This window comes from Carassius carassius, chromosome 26, assembly GCF_963082965.1.
Source record: "Carassius carassius chromosome 26, fCarCar2.1, whole genome shotgun sequence".
NCBI classification, from domain to species: domain Eukaryota; kingdom Metazoa; phylum Chordata; class Actinopteri; order Cypriniformes; family Cyprinidae; genus Carassius; species Carassius carassius.
In genome coordinates this window covers 19616058-19634950 of record NC_081780.1, presented here as the reverse complement: position 1 = coordinate 19634950, position 18893 = coordinate 19616058, and the positions used below count along the sequence as shown (strand labels likewise).

Genomic DNA, 18893 nt, shown 5'->3' with positions numbered 1-18893 from the left:
CGTGGCCTTTCTCCACAATTTCTACATTGACCTTTCTCCAGCTGCGCTTACCGCGAACTGACATCATATTACAATTATTAAATGAACTGCATATGATTACATCAACAATATTTAACATTTTCTCAATGTAAAACATGTTACATGAATTCAAAACAACAACACTAACAGAAACATGGATAGAAAACATACCTGAATGAATAAAAAGGAAAATGTATGAAAACAAAAGTCAATCCGTGGCCTTTCTCCACAATTTCTACATTGACCTGCCAGTCAAAACAGATAATTTTAGCCACGGAACTTACACGGTTAATAAACACCAAAAGAAAATACATACGTCATGTTACCCAACCTCTATTAGTGTTACAATAAGATTAAACTGTATTTTTTAACAAAAAAAATACATATTAGTCACAAGAAACAAACTAATTTAAAACTTTTTTCAGTGAGAGCTCCAGCAGAACTCACCTTTCCCCAGCTGCGCTTACTGCGAACTGAAGGAAAGCAACCGGAAACTAACTCTTAAAGGGACCACGTACTATATTTTAACAATTACAAAATAACACTGAAAAATGTACATACAACGATGGAAACAGCTCAAATAACATCGCAGATGAAAGAAAAATTCCCATAATAGAAAAATAATTAAATAAATATAAAATAATTGATAATAACAAAGGGAGGGATTTTGTGTGAAATTAATAAATTTATATAACACCTGTTACATTTACCTCCCCTAATTTCACCAAAATTCTGTATGTGCACAAAGAGGATTTCCTAAAGAGTCACAATGCAAAAACTCAGTTACAGCAATGAAAGCCATCTGTCTCGACAGATACAGAGAAAGTTGAGGGTGATCAGGCCCCAAAACCTCTTAGTTAAGTATGTTGCCAAGTACACCATACCACACTTAATCTTTGCAAAAAAATCCTCATTCACATTATTCATATATTACACTTAATAGAAATCTACCCCAAAAAGAAAAAAAATAGAGAGTAAACTTCCTTCTCAATCACAAAAATTAGAATAGGCTTAAAAGAGACTGAGACTTTTTCTGGAACCTGTCTGATAAGTTTGCCATTTTAAATGTTTTTTGGGCCATGGTCTCAATCAGACGGTTGACTTTTTTTTTACAACTCTACCAGCCCATGTAGTAAGTGTGCCTTGGGCTTGTTCAGGACCTGACACTGACACATCATCACAGACCGGCAAATCGAAGTCAGTAATACCTGAATTGGTAAAGTCAACTGTTGCCGATAAAATGTCACAATCAGAAGTTCCTGCTCTCAGTGTTTTATCAGAGAGCATCTGGTGTTGACTGTCGAATGGAATTAACACAGTAAGTGCCATCACTCTCATCTTCTTCCGTTTCCATTTGTACATCAAGAGATTTTGAACTCCTTGAGACATCCTCATTCAATACTAATGAATGTGTTCTGCTTTCAGGATCTTCGTCCTCCAAGGAATCAGTGGAATTTGTTGATCGGCTCTCACAATCAGAATCGTTTGAGCAATCAGCAACTGTAGATCCACATGTTTCATCCTCAGGACATGTCACTGGTAAGAAACTGATGTCTAAGAGCATATTCCGATGTACCACTTTGGTATGTCCTTTGTCATCCTTCACTTTGTATATGTGTGTCCAAGGGTCATTATCCACAATGTTGTACACAGTAGATTCCTATCTATCTGCCAACTTTCTTTTCCCTCTTTCTCTTTTATTGGCAATGAGCACTCTATCCCCATTGTTCAAATGTACTCCCTTCATCTTGCGGTTATAAAACTTTGTCGGTTTCCTCTGCTCCTGTACAGCATGTTTTTGGGCAATTTCAGCTGCTTTGTGAAGATGAGACATTAAATTTGCAACATAGCTGCTGTAGTCAACAATCACTGGATCCTTTGATACTTGCTTGAACATTACGTCCACAGCGTGGGACACGTCCAAACATGAGTTGGAAAGGTGCGTAACCCGTCGTCTCATGTATTGTTGAGTTGTACGCGAAGGTCAGAGTCTGAATCTGTTGTGGCCACTTATCCTTAGATCTCAAGGGCAAGGAGCGAAGCATATTTCCTAAGGTTCGGTTGAACTGCTCCGTGATGCCATTTCCCATAGGATGATAGGCAGTCTTGCGAGATTTGGAGACCCCAGAAAGTGTTAGCAATTCAGCAATGAGCTCACTCTCGAAGTTTGTACCTTGATCCGTGTGGATCCGCTCAGGGAAACCATGTACACAGAACACATGGTCCCATAACTTCCGAGCAACTTGCTTAGCCGTCTGGTTGATGCAAGGAAAGGCATGTGCAAGTTTAGTGAAATGATCCGTCAGGACCAACACATCCACTGAATGCTGTTTGCTATCTTCTGCAGTCCAAAAGTCAAGACATACCAACTCCATAGGTGCAGAAGTTTGAATGCTTTCCAGTGGAGCTCGAGTAGCTGAGTCAGGTGTTTTGGCCAGAATACACCTCTTGCAACACTTCACATATTCTCTGATCTCACGCTCCATCTTGGGCCAGAAGAAGCGCTGTCTCGCCAAGTGAACTGTTCTAGCCTGTCCTTGGTGACCAGCAAGATCGTGAAGACCATGTAAGGCTTTTTATACCATGTTCTGAGGCAGAACATACTGATGTCTTCTCTGTCTGCTTATTGGGTTCTTAGTTACCCTGTACAGAATTCCATCACACATATATAGACGATCCCATTGCTTGACAAGAGCCAACGCTCTGTGGTCGAGCTTCTCTCTCTCTCTCGTCTTGAAGGACGTCTTTTACGAAGTACAAAAGGGAGAACCTTGGAAATGGTATGGTCAAGCTCTTGACTCCTCCCCAACTCATCATGAGAGAACACAGGCAGAGGTTGTTCACTTTGGGTAGTGGCAGCAACCTGTTGCACTAACTGCACCAACTGAACTGCTCGCGTCACCGCCGCTGTTTCCCAGTCATCTTGGGCTTGGCAAAGTGTCTTAACTGCTGCTGGATCACACGACTGCATGTGACAGCTTGACTGACATCCAATCTGATCACTTATCTTGTGGCACTCAACCTTCAGACGAAACACATCCTGTATTCCTTCTTTTTCTACAACATCAGCTTCGGTAAGTAAGCGATTGTAACTCTCATTCATGAGCCTATGACTAATTGACCTTGCAAATGGATCTCTGCTTAAGGTATCAGCCACAATGTTCTTAACTCCTGCGATATGTGTTATGTCAAAAAAATAGGGGGCTAATTTTGAAACCCACCTTTGTTCACAGGCATCGAGTTTTGGCTTAGTCATAATGTGCGTAAGTGGATTGTTGTCAGTCCAAACTGTGAAGCTGTGCCCCTTAAGCCAGTGGCTGAACTTTTCGCACACACTCCACTTCAAAGCCAAACACTCGAACCTGTGCGCAGGGTACTTTTTCTGTGATGTAGTCAGGGTTTTGCTGGCAAAGGCAATTGGCCGAGCTATTTCTTCCCCAGCTGGAACTTGGGACAGCACAGCACCTAACCCATCCAGAGATGCGTCAATTGAAAGAATCAAAGGCCTAGAGAAATCAGGATGTGCAAGCAAAGCACAGTTCAACAACTTCTGCTTAAGTGTATTGAAAGCAATATCGCATTCCTCCGTCCAATCACTTGGATTCAGCTTTCTAAACGAGCCAACAGGCTTCCTAACTTTCTCTTTACCTCTTCTCTTCTGGCCCGCAGTTAAAGCAAAGAGAGGCTTGGCAATCGAAGAACAATTAGGAATAAAGTGTTGATAGTAGAAAATCATTCCTAAAAATCACTTGATTCTTCGTGCTGATGGAGTGCAACCATCGTCCTCCATAAGTTGCAACTTGGACAATTTGGATATAACATCCACCTTTGTGAAGTCTTCAGAGACACCATGGCTAGAAATAACATGACCCACGAACTTCACTGAATCACACATAAAATGACACTTTTTTGGGACTCATTTTAAGGTGAAGCCGCTGAAAAACCGTTTCGAGCCTGCTCAAAGCCTCTTGCTCCGTGGGTGCAAACACAAGTAGATCATCTAAATAGCAGAGCAAGCTACTGAAGTTCATATCCCCAAAAATGCTAAGCATCATCCGCATGAACGAAGCTGGACTGTTGCACAAGCCTTGTGGCATGCGGTTATACTCATGTAGTCCCATAGGAGTGATGAAAGCAGTGTATTTTTTGTCTTGTTCATGCATGGGTAAATTGTAGAATCCGGAGGTTAAGTCCAGGGTACTGAAGTAATTGTTACCTCCTAATGCAGCAAGGCAGTCGGACTGATGAGGGAGCGGATGAGCATCTTTGAGTGTTCTCGCATTAAGCCACCTGAAGTCTGTACAGATGCGGAGGCTTCCATCTTTTTTCCACACAAGCACCAAGGGTGATGCATATTCGCTTACCGATTTTCTAATTATCCCTTGCTCCTCCATTTCCGTTAACGCCTGACGCAACTTCTGGTAATGCGCAGGAGGGATCCTCCGATATGGTAACCGGAAAGGCCTCTCATCTGTAAGTCGAATACGGTGTTCAAACTCCTTAGCCTCTCCACAGTCTAAGGGATGCTTGGAAAACACATCATTGTAATTCACCAATAACTGTACAAGTTTCTCTTTGGATGCATCAGTGACTTTGCAGTGATCAATGTCAATTTCACTCAACCCAACATCTTGCAGTCTCAAATTTAAAGCACAATTTGTAGTAGCTTGCATCTCTGGGTTAACCTCCTTTACCTGTCCAATTCCCTGCAAAACTGGAAAATCTTCAGCAGCCAGACAAGGTGAAACATCTGCCAATTTCCGATTCTTTCTTAGTGTGACGGGTTGGTCTGACAAATTGGTTATTTTCATGGGTACCCACCTATTACCCCACATAGATGTTATCACACGTGCAACCATGATATTTCTTGGCATAGTCTTAGAAGAAGTAGGTTCAACAAGAATGGTGCTCCCAAGGGACAATGGAGTGTTGCTGGGCAGTCTTCCCCACACTAAATGTTCTTGTCTAGCAGCAAGAGTGACAGCATGATGGAGCTTTACGGATCCAATTTTGCTAGGGATCTCATCATGTCGCCAGCGTGTGAGATTTGACATCACATCCAAAAAGTGTTCACCGTCCGGTGATAACTGTGTAGCACTTTGCGATATAAAATCCCAATACTCGTCTGTGTTCTTCATTTGATTAACAATGTGCTTGATTTAATTCTTGGCACCAACTTAATCATCATGTTGACCTGGAACAACGAGAACTGGAACTTGACACTTGATGCCATACAGTTTCACGTTAACTTCGTACAAACATTTTGGCTGTGCGGTCCTACCCCTAACACCGACAAGAATGATATTCTCAGGTAGTGATTTTTTGTCCAGAACGACATTTTCAGCCAACAACTTTTGTTCAGCTGTCTCACTGAGGGTACATGACATGGAGCCAGTGTCAAGCATTCCTCTCATGTGAAACTGGTCATTTACAATCACAGAAGTATAGAAAAGGTCATCAAAAGCCTTTATTTTCTGCATATTTTGTGTGTATATCACGCAAGTACCACCAGATGCTGTATGGCATGCATTCTCATACTGCTGTTCCAGATCACTTATGAGGGTTTGATCATCACCCACACATCCCCTCTCCAAATGTGGGTCTAATGGTTTAAAGGACCAGCTCCTTGTGGTGAGTACAGTCGTGGCCAAAAGTTTTGAGAATTACATAAATATTAGTTTTCAAAATGTTTGCTGCTAAACTGCTTTTAGATCTTTGTTTCAGTTGTTTCTGTGATGTACTGAAATATAATTACAAGCACTTCATAAGTTTCAAAGGCTTTTATCGACAATTACATGACATTTATGCAAAGAGTCAGTATTTGCAGTGTTGGCCCTTCTTTTTCAGGACCTCTGCAATTCGACTGGGCATGCTCTAAATCAACTTCTGGGCCAAATCCTGACTGATAGCAACCCATTCTTTCATAATCACTTCTTGGAGTTTGTCAGAATTAGTGGGTTTTTGTTTGTCCACCCGCCTCTTGAGGATTGACCACAAGTTCTCAATGGGATTAAGATCTGGGGAGTTTACAGGCCATGGACCCAAACTTTCAACATTCTGGTCCCCGAGCCACTTAGTTATCACTTTTGCCTTATGGCACGGTGCTCCATCGTGCTGGAAAATGCATTGTTCTTCACCAAACTGTTGTTGGATTGTTGGAAGAAGTTGCTATTGGAGGGTGTTTTGGTACCATTCTTTATTCATGGCTGTGTTTTTGGGCAGAATTGTGAGTGAGCCCACTCCCTTGGATGAGAAGCAACCCCACACATGAATGGTGTCAGGATGCTTTACTGTTGGCATGACACAGGACTGATGGTAGCGCTCACCTTTTCTTCTCCGGACAAGCCTTTTTCCAGATGTCCCAAACAATCGGAAAGGGGCTTCATCGGAGAATATGACTTTGCCCCAGTCCTCAGCAGTCAATTCACTATACTTTCTGTAGAAGATCAATCTGTCCCTGATGTTTTTTTTGGAGAGAAGTGGCTTCTTTGCTGCCCTTCTTGACACCAGGCCATCTTCCAAAAGTCTTCGCCTCACTGTGCGTGCAGATGCGCTCACACCTGCCTGCTGCTATTCCTGAGCAAGCTCTGCACTGGTGGCACTCTGATCCCGCAGCTGAATCCTCTTTAGGAGACGATCCTGGCACTTGCTGGACTTTCTTGGATGCCCTGAAGCCTTCTTTACAAGAATTTAACCTCTTTCCTTGAAGTTCTTGATGATCCTATAAATTGTTGATTTAGGTGCAATCTTAGTAGACACAATATCCTTGCCTGTGAAGCCATTTTTATGCAATGCAATGATGGCTGCACGCGTTTCTTTGCAGGTCACCATGGTTAACAATGGAAGAACAATGATTTCAAGCATCACCCTCCTTTTAACATGTCAAGTCTGCAATTGTCAATGTCAATGTCACCTTTATTTATATAGCGCTTTAAACAAAATACAATGCGTCAATGCAACTGAACAACATTCATTAGGAAAACAGTGTCAATAATGCAAAAATGATAGTTAAAGGCAGTTCATCATTGGATTCAGTTATGTCATCTCTGTTCAGTTAAATAGTGTCTGTGCATTTATTTGCAATCAAGTCAACGATATCGCTGTAGATGAAGTGTCCCCAACTAAGCAAGCCAGAGGCGACAGCGGCAAGGAACCGAAACTCCATCGGTGACAGAATGGAGAAAAAAACCTTGGGAGAAACCAGGCTCAGTTGGGGGGCCAGTTCTCCTCTGACCAGACGAAACCAGTAGTTCAATTCCAGGCTGCAGCAAAGTCAGATTGTGCAGAAGAATCATCTGTTTCCTGTGGTCTTGTCCTGGTGCTCCTCTGAGACAAGGTCTTTACAGGGGATCTGTATCTGGGGCTCTAGTTGTCCTGGTCTCCACTGTCTTTAAGGGATGTAGAGGTCCATTCTAGGTGCTGATCCAGCATCTGGTCTGGATACGTACTGGATCCGGGTGACTGCAGTGACCCTCTGATCTGGACACAGACTGGATCTGGTGGCCACGTTGACCTCGGAACAAGAGAGAAACAGACAAATATTAGCGTAGATGCCATTCTTCTAATGAAGTAGCAAGTACATAGGGTGTTATGGGAAGTGTTTCCGGTTCCGGTTTACCTAATTAATGCAGCCTAAAAATCCTTTAACGGATTTGGATAATAAAAGCATATTAGTATGTTATGTGTATGCCAGGTTAAAGAGATGGGTCTTTAATCTAGATTTAAACTGCAAGAGTGTGTCTGCCTCCCGAACAATGTTAGATAGGTTATTCCAGAGTTTGGGCGCCAAATAGGAAAAGGATCTGCCGCCTGCAGTTGATTTTGATATTTTAGATATTATCAAATTGATAATAGTTTTGAGTTTTGAGAACGTAGCGGACGTAGAGGATTATAATGTAAAAGGATCTCATTCAAATACTGAGGTGCTAAACCATTCAGGGCTTTATAAGTAATAAGCAATATTTTAAAATCTATGCGATGCTTGATAGGGAGCCAGTGCAGTGTTTGCAGGACCGGGCTAATATGGTCATACTTCCTGGTTCTAGTAAGAACTCTTGCTGCTGCATTTTGGACTAGCTGTAGTTTGTTTACTAAGCGTGCAGAACAACCACCCAATAAAGCATTACAATAATCTAACCTTGAGGTCATAAATGCATGGATTAACATTTCTGCATTTGACATTGAGAGCATAGGCCGTAATTTAGATATATTTTTGAGATGGAAAAATGCAGTTTTACAAATGCTAGAAACGTGGCTTTCTAAGGAAAGATTGCGATCAAATAGCACACCTAGGTTCCTAACTGATGACGAAGAATTGACAGAGCAAACATCAAGTCTTAGACAGTGTTCTAGTTTATTACAAGCAGAGTTTTTAGGTCCTATAATTAACACCTCTGTTTTTTCAGAATTTAGCAGTAAGAAATTACTCGTCATCCAGTTTTTTATATCGACTATGCAATCCATTCGTTTTTCAAATTGGTGTGTTTCACCGAGCTGCGAAGAAATATAGAGCTGAGTATCATCAGCATAACAGTGAAAGCTAACACCATGTTTCCTGATGATATCTCCCAAGGGTAACATATAAAGCGTGAAGAGTAGCGGCCCTAGTACTGAGCCTTGGGGTACTCCATACTGCACTTGTGATCGATAGGATACATCTTCATTCACTGCTACGAACTGATGGCGGTCATATAAGTACGATTTAAACCATGCTAATGCACTTCCACTGATGCCAACAAAGTGTTCAAGTCTATGCAAAAGAATGTTGTGGTCAATTGTGTCAAACGCAGCACTAAGATCCAATAAAACTAATAGAGAGATACACCCACGATCAGATGATAAGAGCAGATCATTTGTAACTCTAAGGAGAGCAGTCTCAGTACTATGATACGGTCTAAATCCTGACTGGAAATCCTCACATATACCATTTTTCTCTAAGAAGGAATATAATTGTGTGGATACCACCTTTTCTAGTATCTTGGACAGAAAAGGGAGATTCGAGATTGGTCTATAATTAACTAGTTCTTTGGGGTCAAGTTGTGGTGTTTTGATGAGAGGCTTAATAACAGCCAGTTTGAAGGTTTTGGGGACATATCCTAATGACAATGAGGAATTAATAATAGTCAGAAGAGGATCTATGACTTCTGGAAGCACCTCTTTTAGGAGCTTAGATGGTATTGGGTCTAACATACATGTTGATGGTTTAGATGATTTAACAAGTTTATAAAATTCTTCCTCTCCTATGGTAGAGAATGAGTGGAACTGTTCCTCAGGGGGTCTATAGTGCACTGTCTGATGTGATACTGTAGCTGACGGCTGAATGGTTGCAATTTTATCTCTAATAGTATCGATTTTAGAAGTAAAGTAGTTCATAAAGTCATTACTGCTGTGGTGTTGGGAAATGTCAACACTTGTTGAGGCTTTATTTTTCGTTAATTTAGCCACTGTATTGAATAAATACCTGGGGTTATGTTTGTTTTCTTATAAAAGAAAAGAAAAGTAATCGGATCTAGCAGTTTTTAATGCTTTTCTGTAGGATATGTTACTTTCCCGCCAAGCAATACGAAATACCTCTAGTTTTGTTTTCCTCCAGCTGCGCTCCATTTTTCGGGCTGCTCTCTTTAGGGTGCGAGTATGCTCATTATACCATGGTGTCAAACTGTTTTCCTTAACCTTCCTTAAGCGTAAAGGAGCAACTTTATTTAAAGTGCTAGAAAAGAGAGAGTCCATAGTTTCTGTTACATCATCAAGTTGTTCTGAGGTTTTGGATATGCTAAGGAATTTGGATACATCAGGAAGATAACTTAAAAAGCAGTCTTTTGTGTTAGAAGTGATGGTTCTTCCATACTTGTAACAAGAAGTAGAATTTACAATTTTGGCTATATGAATTTTGCAAAGAACTAAATAATGATCTGAGATATCATCACTTGGCTGAATAATTTCAACACCATCAACATCAATTCCATGTGACAGTATTAAATCTAGAGTATGATTTCAACAATGAGTAGGTCCTGAAACGTGTTGTCTAACACCAATAGAGTTCAGAATGTCTATAAATGCTGATCCCAATGCATCGTTTTCATTATCAACATGGATATTAAAATCACCAACTATTAAAACTTTATCTGCAGCCAGAACTAACTCGGATGTAAAATCACCAAACTCTTTCATAAAGTCTGTATGGTGCCCTGGTGGCCTGTATACAGTAGCCAGTACAAACATAACAGGGGATTTATCATTAACATTTGTTTCTTTGGATAATGTTATATGAAGTACCATTACTTCAAACGAGTTATACTTGTAGCCTGCCCTCTGAGAAATCCTGAAAACGTTGTTATAAATTGAAGCAACACCTCCACCTTTGCCTTTTAGACGTGGCTCATGTTTATAACCGTAATCTTGGGGGGTGGACTCATTTAAAATAATGTAATCATCAGGTTTTAGCCAGGTTTCTGTCAAACAGAGTACATCTATATTATGATCAGTGATCATATTATTTACAAAAAGTGTTTTTGTAGAAAGGGATCTGATATTCAATAAGCCAAGCTTTATCATTTGTTTATCCATATTGCTTCTGTTTTTTATTTGTTGAACCTCAATTAAATTGTTAATCTTAACTTGGTTTGGACGTTTTTTGTATTTTCTAGTTCGGGGAACAGACACAGCCTCTATAGTGTGATATCTAGGTGAAAGAGTCTCTATGTGCTGAGAATTAACTGACCTCTGTGACGGGAGGCAGCTAGCAGACGGTCGGTTTAGCCAGTCTGTCTGCTTCCTGACCTGGGCCCCAGTTAGTCAAGTATAAACACTAAGACTATTTGCCATATTTCTAGAGAGAAGAGTGGCGCCACCCCAGGAGGGATGAAGACCATCTCTTTTAAACAGGTCAGGTCTGCCCCAAAAGCTCGTCCAATTGTCTATGAAACCTATGTTATTCTGTGGGCACCACTTAGACATCCAGCCATTGAGTGATGACAATCTGCTATGCATCTCATCACCACGGTAAGCAGGGAGGGGACCAGAGCATATTACAGTGTCTGACATCGTGCTTGCAAGTTCACACACCTCTTTAATGTTATTTTTAGTGATCTCCGACTGGCGAAGTCGAACATCATTAGCGCTGGCATGAATAACAATCTTACTGTATTTACGTTTAGCATTAGCCAGCACTTTTAAATTTGCCAAGATGTCAGGCGCTCTGGCTCCCGGTAAACATTTGACTATGGTGGCTGGTGTCTCTATATTCACGTTCCGTACAATAGAATCACCAATAACTAGAGCACTTTCATCAGGTTTCTCAGTGGGTGCATCACTGAGTGGGGAGAACCTGTTTAATGTTTTGATCGGAACAGAAGAGCGGTGTTTTGACCCACGACTACGCTGCCTCACCGTCACCCAGTTGCCCTGCTGCTGGGGCTCTGTTTCCGGAACCGAACAATGTACAGGAATCCCTGAGCTAGACGCATCCAAAGCCGTATCTAGAGCCCTAACATTCTTACTGTCCTCAATTAAAGTTTGGATGCGTGTCTCTAATTCTGAAATCTTCTCTGTCAGCCTAACTATTTCCCTGCATTTATCACATGTGAATCCCTCATCAGCGACAGAGATAGATAAACTGTACATGTGGCAAGAGGTGCAAGTAACAATGACGGGAGAAGCCATTACTCACCGTGCTTGATGAAATATTCTTACTGCGGTTGTTTGATGAACTTGTGAAAAACTGGAGCGAGGGAGAGGAGAAAAGAAAACAGCGATAGGTTCGAATGAAAACGCTAATGACAAGCTAACGAGTGCTAACGCTTTGCAGGTGTACTGCACTCACGGATATAAAATAAAAGTGAACGATCAAAGTTAATCTGATAAGATTGATCGATAATATCAGAAATATGGTGTGAATTAAGTTATATTTTACCACTTTAAAAAACAGAAAGTGATAGTAAGATAAAGATTCTAGAGAAAAAATAAAATAAAAACAGCTACACGGAGCTACAATTTGCTACAGAAGGCCAACAGGAAGAACCCAATCAGCCTGACATAATGATCTCCAGCCTTGTGCTCGTCATCATTCTCACCTGAGTTAACAAGACGATTACTGAAATGATCTCAGCAGGTCCTTTAATGACAGCAATGAAATGCAGTGGAAAGGTTTTTTTGGGATTAAGATAATTTTCATGGTAAATGATCATGATCACTCTTCATAACATTCTGGAGTATATGCAAATTGCTATTATAAAAACTTAAGCAGCAACTTTTCCAATTTCCAATATTTATGTAATTCCCAAAACTTTTGGCCATGACTGTAGTTCACCTCCAGACTGTTGTTACTACTCCACTTTGGGCACTCCCTTTTCCTGTGTCCATGTTCAAAACAAAACAAGCATAAACCATCTCTTCTACAATGTGCAACTGTAGAATGGTCTGTGCCTCTGCAAACTTTGCAAAACGTCCTGCTCAAATTCCCATGTCTAAACGAATTTACAGGTGAAGAAGGGCTTTGCATGTTTTGTTTCAGCACACGATCAAGTAAATTGATAAGGGACTGAGTGCAGCTGTCACTTGCCTGAACTGACGGTGTAACTGGTAACCCACCTTGATCTGCTGACACTTTCAGGTCATTCCCAGGAAGCTAAAGGAACACCTTTCTTCCTCAAATAAACATCCATGAGTTCTTCCCATTCGTGTAGTGATAATTTGTCAGATCCATCCCCTCTGAAACAGGGAGGTACCTTGACATCAGGCTTCATCACTAACTTCATACCAGTCAAATTTAGAGAAGGTGACTCCATGAGAAACTGGCTTGTCCCTAGGCTTTGTGTTTTATCAGTCTTTTTTCAGCTGATCAGATATTGACTGCCCTATTTGTTGTCCAAGCTGTGTGATTAAACTACTCAAATCAGCGTTACTAGTACTGCCTGATGCAACACCTTCACACTTTTCTGATTCAGTCGTATGTACTCTAACAGGATTAGGGGTAGAACAGAAATCAGGAGAACCAATATTAACTGTCCTTCTTAGTGGTGTCTGTTCAAGTTCACCAAAGATACGTCCCCTGGCAAAACCCAATTCAAACCCATCACTAGAGGAGTAACTTGTCTCTTCACTATTTTGTGACATCTTGAATACTACAAATCAACAAAAATAAATTAGAACAGATGATGACCACAGAAAAAAAAACTGTGTAGATAGCTCAGAAATAATACACAATCAAATAATCAAACAAAGATTGTATCACAAATTCAAACTTATCTACTACTTTTTTTCCTCGCTTCCGAGAATATGAACTATCGACCTTTTTCTGAATTATGTACAGTCTAATGTCCAACCTTTTTTCTTTGATACAGGTACAGTCATAATTTTGGCGCTCCAGAATGCAGCAAACCTCGGCGACCATGCTGACGTTGAACAAAGAGGATCCACGATGACTTGCATCAAGGAAAAGTCACGGCACCATTGTGACCAGCCTGTATCTTCTCTCTGCGTTGTGTTGATATTTTAACCAGACCGGACAACAAGAGATTCTTTGGACCACTTTTTAATTCTGAATGAATAAAAAGGAAAATGTATGAAAACAAAAGTCAATCCGTGGCCTTTCTCCACAATTTCTACATTGACCTGCCAGTCAAAACAGATGATTTTAGCCACGGAACTTACACGGTTAATAAACACCAAAAGAAAATACATACTTCATGTTACCCAACCTCTATTAGTGTTACAATAAGATTAAACTGTATTTTTTTAACAAAAAAAAATACATATTAGTCAAAAGAAACAAACTAATTTAAAACTTTTTTCAGTGAGAGCTCCAGCAGAACTCACCTTTCCCCAGCTGCGCTTACTGCGAACTGAAGGAAAGCAACCGGAAACTAACTCTTAAAGGGACCACGTACTATATTTTAACAATTACAAAATAACACTGAAAAATGTACATACAAGGATATAAACAGCTCAAATAACATCCCAGATGAAAGAAACATTCCCATAATAGAAAAATAATTAAATAAATATAAAATAATTGATAATAACAAAGGGAGGGATTTTGTGTGAAATTAATAAATTTATATAACACCTGTTACAAATAGTAAAACTCTTTAATTAATTTGCTGTGGCAATACTATAGTTGCTGTGGTAATATAACAACTATACTAATATAAACAAATTACTTTACCCAATACTGTACTAAGATTTCTACAACTATAGGTTCATGAGTTCACCCTTACATCTAATCTGATAGCAAATATTAAGCATATTTTGGCATGCTGTCCTGGGAGAGGGCTACGAGCCCGAAATGTAGCCTTAACCCAAAAAACTCCCCAAAAGAAGCTTAAAGGCATGCATTGTAACTCAGAATGACAGACTGAGGATTAAACATGTGACTGAAGGGAGCCGACAGGTCTGCTGCCGTGGAAGGGGAGCCCCATCCTATGCTGATTAAGCAAGTAGATGCGACTGATGGAGGGACTCTGGCTGCCTCCGATGGGAGCTGTGGCTCTGCTGCACTGGAAAGGGAGAGTCCCCCTTGCAGCTGGATACAAGGAGTGATTTGATGCGTCGGATGGAGGGCTCTCAAAGTGACCGAAGGTAGCTGCAAGCACAGAAGGGAGAGCCCTGTCCGATATTAAATAGGCAAGGAGATTTGAAATAGTGGCTGGAAGGCTTACTGCATTGGGATGGAGAGACATTGATTAATCGAGTAAACAACATGATTAAAAATTTTTTGTAAAACATTATTTATTTATTTATTTATTTATTTATTCAGGTTTACGTGGGCTGCCTTAAGTTTGAGTTTAGTTGGAGTTGATTATACCTGATGTAACTTTTAAGAGCGTCTGATGACCTTTTGAGCTGCTCTAGTTGCTGCCCTGATGTGAAATGAGTGGCTGGAAAAAATTTCTGCGGGTAAACCTGTTTGTGTTTTGGGAACACAGCTAAGTGTTTTTGGAACCAAAAACATGTAATGGGATGGTTACAGTGCAGATTTAGTTTGATGGGTCCTGAGTTGGACATGAGAAAAGAGAGCCTGATAAGGTTGAATTGGAGATGGGAGATTAAAAATGCATACGTAGTGGGCTTTCCTTTCTTGGTCCATGGGTACTTTGTTTAATGAAATAAGCGATAGTTTAGCTATCAAGTATGGACAAATCAGAGATTTTCGGGTGGAGTCTCAGAGCATCTCAGAAAACCAAAAAAAGCCAATAAAATCATTGCATCGAGGGTACGAGCGATACAGATCGAATGGTACCCTGTGTGGAGATTTTGGGTGCATTTTTTAAGGATGTCCAGAGTTACAAGTTGTCTGGAATCCGGGTTTGATGGTTGAGAGTGCTGAATTTCGTGGGAGGGGAAGCCATAGATTAGTTTATGAAAAAATTAAAAAGTTGAACTCCACTTAAGTAACCTTTGAAAGACCCTGCTTGGAGGTTCTTGGCGGGATTAAGGTAGTAAATGAAGTAATTGTGAGGAGAGAAAAATTGGGAAAAGGTAGGTTATAGGAGAGGTGAAGAGCTTTGAAACATTTTCAGGCTGTTAGATAAGAATTGGTAGTTCTGGGTGAAACTGCTTGGAGGATAGAGTAGATTGACGCTTCAAGGAAAGGTTTTAAGGGATGAGTTATAGGTATAGGAGTTGCGAATAGTGAGGTACTGGGGTTGGTGATGGGTCTGCCTCCAAGGCCTGCGCTCTGAATTTCTACGAGAATTTTATATTTGATGGTATTAGGCACAGGAGGTGATTCCAGAGTGGCAGCATTTGGTGGAGTAGGTAGAGTGAGTGCTGTGAATAAAGTATACTTAGGTTTAGTTTGAGTAGAAGAGTTAGAAGGAAGATAAGGAGGGGCCATAACCATTTGCGGAGTCATCCTCACACATGGTCTAGCCCCTGGTGTTTAAGAGGCCCATAGGAAGAGAAAGGTGGAAATGAGGGAGAGGCTGTAAACAGTTTGCGGAGGTAGCCTCATGCACGGATTAGCCCCTGGTGCTTGGGGAAGCCCATAGGAAGAGGAAGAGAAAGATAGAAATGAGAGTGGAGGCCAGTATGCTTGCGTTGCTAGCTGAAAATGCCCTGCTTGGGCATCTGTAGCGGGGGCTGCTGGAAAAAGGAAAAGAAAAGGAGGTTGGGAAGCCACGCCAGTGGGCGATGTTGCATACGGCATGGCAGCTGATGGTGCTGCAGTGATTGGTTAAGAAAAGAAGGGAGGCAGTGCAGTGTGAGGAGTGGCCGAATCTGGGGTGCTGACCAAACTTGTTGCATCTTGAAGCTTGAGGGGAGCCGGAACTTGATCTAGAGGACAATATAATTTTAAATGAAGTAGGGAGCTATGAGAAGGAGGAGCATGGGCTGCAATTGTCAGCAGAGGCAGCCTGATATTTAAATTGTCTGCTATGGTGGTGATATTTGGGGGAATAATAGTCTGCACAGCTAGCAAAAACAGCCTCACTAGCGTGTGTTATGGGAGCTGGAGACCACTGAAAAGAAAGAGAGGTTAGAAGTAGCAGTAGAAATGACGACTTTGATAACATTAAAAAGTGATAAAATGACAAAAAGACATTCTTTTCCTCTTTCCTTCACACAAAAAGTATTGAAACAGCTAGTCAGCCAAGAAACATATCAGCTTGTAGCGACTTGGAGAGAGGTGCCTAGTAGTATGCACAGTTGCTAGTTGCACTTGCTCAATAATTTTAATGTTTTTTTTAAAGCGGAAAGCGAATGAGGTTTTTGCTGTGGTGAGAACTGGGGCACGGCTCAAGCTCATTTGAGGCCTTCTGCTGTGACTCAAAGAGGAGAGCCAGGTCTTACGGAGGACGATGGTGGTGACGAGTGAGGCGAGTTCTGGGTTTTGCTCAATCTATTGGGCAACTTTGATAATTTGCAGGGTGAAGAATAGTTTGTTCAGATCGGCTTTGTTTACCCTCTGCGAGAATGATTCATCTAAATAAATCAGTGTTTGCTTCGGTGCTTAAACACTATCCACTTTATATCAGATGATATTTACATGGCCGAATGATAAGGGGATGTCGGGGAAGAAGTTAGAAGTCTCGCCAGTGGAGGTGAGATTAAGCCTCAGCATTGTGGAGAGTGTTTGGCTGGTCAAGCAGAGCGGTGGCTGTGATAAAGCCTGTTGCTCGGCGGCAGTGACTGGTGGAAAAGGAATGAGCCTAAGGCCTGCAGGTTGTGACGAATTGAGTCTGTGATATTATTGCCAAAGGAGCAAAACCGAATGATGGAAAACTGTCACAGGACAGAGGTAGGTAGGTTGCATATATATACATATTGTGCTAGTTAAGATGGTAAGCTAAACGAGTTGCACCTGCCCCAAACTGGTTAATTATCTGATCGTGCCCCTCTCGTTGTATATATTTGGTAGGAGAGAAGGAAGAAGTCCCTTTTAAAATCTTGCATGATACTGAAGCAATGAAATTATTTTGGAGTCTGTTCTATCATTTTCCTTGCAGTAACTTACTGGTGAGAGTGTTTTAATTTGACAAATAGGACTGAATACTCTTACTTCTTAATGAGGTAAGGCTTTAATCTGAATTTATTCAATGTGTGGTAGTAGTGGGAGTATGACCAGCCTTGCCAATTGAGGGTGTTCATATTATTTGTGACTCTGGACCACAAAACCAGTCATAAGGGTAATTTTTTAAAAATTGAGATTTACACATCATCTGAAAGCTGAACGAACAAGCTTTGCATTGATTGGAATCTTAGGGTGCGTAAATAAATAAATAAAAATAAATAAATAATAATAATAATTTCAAAATGCTGAGGAAATTGCCTTTAAAGTTGTCCAAATATACTTAGCAATGCATATTACTAATCAAAAATTAAGTTAAATTAATTTACAGTAGGAAATTTACAAAATATTTTTAAATTGAACATGATCTTAATATCCTAATGAATGTTTGGCATAAAAGAAAAATAAATAAATTTGACCTATAGTGTATTTTTGGCTATTGCTACAAATATACCCAAGCGACTTAAGACTAAGAAATAGACTAGGTGAGTGTGTATGGGCTAACTGTAACCGCTGATAATAAAAATGAAACCGAACAGAGATCATTAGTTAAGATGTAGCATTTATAGTGACTAGAGGAGTGACTAATAAGGATGAATTGAGTGATCAAAAGGAGATTCAGTCTAATGAAGTTTGTAATAATTTGTTCCTGATTTGTCATCTTTGTTGATTTCTCTTTGGATGAGCTCTTCCAGAGTGCTGTCACTCCTGTAGAAGTAGCTAATCTTGCTTGTGGATATTTCGTTAGCGATGGAGTGTTACTGAGGAATTCCTGGTGGTTCCTGTTAAGTTTCAACATATGATGACTGGATTTCTAAATGATTAATCGGGTCATCAGGGAATGTGTACGACTTATGATGTAATAATCCATAGGAAGCCAAATCAAGTGTTGAAACCTGCCCCTTTGAAACCAATTCAAGCAACTGGTGAACCTTTTGAGCATCTTATCGTCGTTTGTGTTCAGCCACTTCCTCGTTCAAAGTCAAGTAGAAATTGTTCATGGTGCTGTTTGAACATGCTTTTTCCTGCAGCATTGCACAGTATTACACTGTGTGCTATTGTGAAGGTGTTAACCCAATTTATATCTGTCTTTGGAATTCGAAAAATCATCCAAAGTGTCCAAGGTTGAAACCTTACTTCTCATCTCCATCAGCAAGTTTTGAAACAACTGCACATTAAGCATAACAAATCTACTGTCACCGGGTGACACTGGATGTAATTCACAAACATTTTATATACCCATAGTGCTATTAAAACAATGCAGTGTCTTGTTCCATTTTCAGGAAACCGAGGTTACAAAAGTAAGCGAGACGTTTTCTTGTCTAAATGTACACGTGATAGAACTGTGAAATGCAGAGGTGGAAAG

At 40.6% G+C, this 18893-nt stretch overlaps 2 long non-coding RNA genes across 2 annotated transcripts in view; one reads left to right on the top strand and one right to left on the bottom strand.

Annotated features, from left to right (window-relative positions):
• Nucleotides 1–18893, bottom strand: part of LOC132106310 (uncharacterized) — a 120056-nt gene that overhangs the window by 34909 nt on the left and 66254 nt on the right. The gene's annotated exons all lie outside the window — the stretch shown is intronic.
• Nucleotides 1444–13766, top strand: LOC132105943 (uncharacterized). The gene is made up of 2 exons (XR_009424009.1): nucleotides 1444–1557; nucleotides 13359–13766. It is a non-coding gene; the product is annotated as an uncharacterized LOC132105943 (long non-coding RNA).